This window comes from Haliaeetus leucocephalus, unplaced genomic scaffold (assembly GCF_000737465.1).
Source record: "Haliaeetus leucocephalus isolate CR32 unplaced genomic scaffold, Haliaeetus_leucocephalus-4.0 Scaffold656, whole genome shotgun sequence".
NCBI lineage: Eukaryota > Metazoa > Chordata > Aves > Accipitriformes > Accipitridae > Haliaeetus > Haliaeetus leucocephalus.
The window spans coordinates 12,842,508-12,845,078 of record NW_010973092.1 but is presented as its reverse complement, the minus strand read 5'-3'; positions in this window follow the sequence as shown (position 1 = coordinate 12,845,078).

Sequence of the window (2,571 nt, the reverse complement as noted above, 5' to 3'; positions counted from 1 at the left end):
TGTTGAGCACAATCTTTGTGTCTTGTGTGCATTTTTCAAAGGGAGAGAATTATTCTACAGCTGTTGAAAAGGAAGCCAAAAGCAGAGAAAAAGTAGTGAAGTTGGTGATGTATGGGAGTTTCCAGAGTTCATTGAAAACATTTTTGGGGAAAGAAAAACCCCACATTTAACACATTGGAAACAGAAGATATGTTCTAAAGCATTTTGTACCATTAGATTTCATTTTAATAGTGTATTTGACTCTCCAATATGAAAAATAAGTTGCTAATTGTTGGTTCCACTTTCTTTAACGTAAATCTGAACATACTAACTGGGTGAAAGCTGAATTTTCCCTAAAGACAGGCAGGAAAAGGGATGTGTAATTGCTTAGTTATAGCTGTGTCAGTACAGGATCCATCTGACTCAACCAGTGAGCTTTCAGGCTGATTCATGCTCACTCATGAATGCAGATTTTCCATACGGTCAGTAAATACTGCTGCTCTTTGCCCCTGGATGCTTGTTTTTATTGTACATAGAAAATGTCTCTGGTTCCCACAGTATCCAGATGTTTTGTGTGTATGTCCAGAATTAGCTGCAAGTCCAGTATACAGGTATAAAAATGCACAAGTTAGTATTAAACTAGCTGGCCTGTGTGCTGTTAGTAATGTGCCCTGTGGGGGTGGGGCTAATTTGCTGTGCTGTGAAACAGTGTCTGCATGCATACACAGCTGTGACTGCACAAATGCACCTTTAGATGTGCCATACGATCAACTATGGCCTCATCTATCGGTCATGCTTTTTTAAAGTTGCTGAGTTACCAGCCTAACAAGTGACAGTTTACTAACTTAGTGTGGTAAAAGCTGTAGAGCAGATTAGTTTATACCTTTATACAATTTTACACATCATTATTAATGATTTTCATCTTTGAACTTTGGTATAAATGTGACTAATGGGGATTTCTATGACATTTAGCTCAGTAGAACTGAAGAGGCAAAACTGTTCAACGCAGGAAAGCCACTGTTAGTTTTCTCTGCATCTGTCCCTCTGTGGAAATTCTTGAGGTAAGGTGGAACTAGAAATATATTAGGTAAGAGGAAGAGAATGGTGCCTGATGAAAGCAGTGAGAGATTTGGTACAGTAGCATTTTCTCACATGTGCGCTCTCTACTCTCACTGGAGGTGGAGTGCTAAATACCAGATAATGATGTGAATGCTGTTAAATTTGCTTTAATGCAGGATCAAAGTTAATGGTTTAGTTGTAAAAAATATATTTAACTATAGATCATATATTCAATGATATTCAGACAAAATGTAATTGTGACCCTTCCTAGAAGTGTTTCAAGTAATGTGAGTCATTGATTCAGTCATGTTTACCATTTTAATACAGCATGTACAGAAAAACGTTACTGCATTTCTAGAGTATCGCACCCGATCTCCATCTGGTATCTCTAACTTTAGCCTTTTGAAGAAGTATTTATACAAATAATGCACTTATTTGTATTCAATATTTCTTTTTGTAGGCAGTTGAACTTTGGAGTAGTTTTAATCCCTTAAACATTACACCCATTTTACACATAGTGGTATTGTAGTGACTAAATTTGTTGTGTCCATCTCATGAGAGCTCTGGGTGATTGAGATTGTGTTGAGATTGTATCTGGGATCTGGCCAGCGAACCTGCCCTCTATGTTCAGTATCTGAAATTGAGGAAAGGCGCCAAACAGATGAAAAGAATTATTTTCCTGCTCAACCTTCATTAGTTAAAGAAATAAATAAAAATCATTATTAGTACATGAATGGATATAACTTGTGTCAGCAGGAGCTGCTGTACAAACAATTATTTGCTTGCCAGTCTCTGGCTTCAGTGGTGTTCTGCTAGTGGCAGGCATACATGCTCAGTACTCGATCAGCTCCTGGTTAAAAAGCTGTCCCAGTTGTAAGGGCTGAAAATGTCTTGATTTATTTTCCACTGTGAAGAACAGGAAGTTGCAGTTTTCATTTGGATTTCTGATTTCTTCTTTTGTGGATCCTTGAGTCACTGCAATAGGGAACGTGTGTTTACAGTAAAGATTGCTTTGACATCAGCCCAAATTTGCTGATGGAGTGTGCAGTAGTCACGAGCGTTTTCTTTTGCGAGTTGTTTTTGATTTTTGTCAACTGAAGAGGGTTAACTACATCAAAAGACTTCTCTGCAAGAGCAAGGGAAGTGAAACCTGGTACGGAGCATGAACTTGATGCATATACCCTTCATTTGTGTGCTAGGCCACCTCTGAGATCTTTATGTTACATGAAGTCTTTTCCCATCGGGGTTACTTCTCCTTTGCAGGACTGGGAACCTAACCAGTATTCGTATCTGAGGTCTCTAATTGGAATTTCTGGGATAACCGGTTTGCCCATCTGGTCCAGCTGAAACGGTCAGGTTGGTTTCGCGCTCCTCTGCACTGGGGCAGGGCTGTGCAGCCCACCGGCGCTCGGCTCGCTTTGGCAACGCCTGGGCGTGAACCCCGGTGGACGGACGGACACGGAGGTGGGATGGGACGCTCGCCGCCCGGCCGGCAGCGTCGGCCCGGGGCGGACAGCGCGGGCCTCGGCGGCC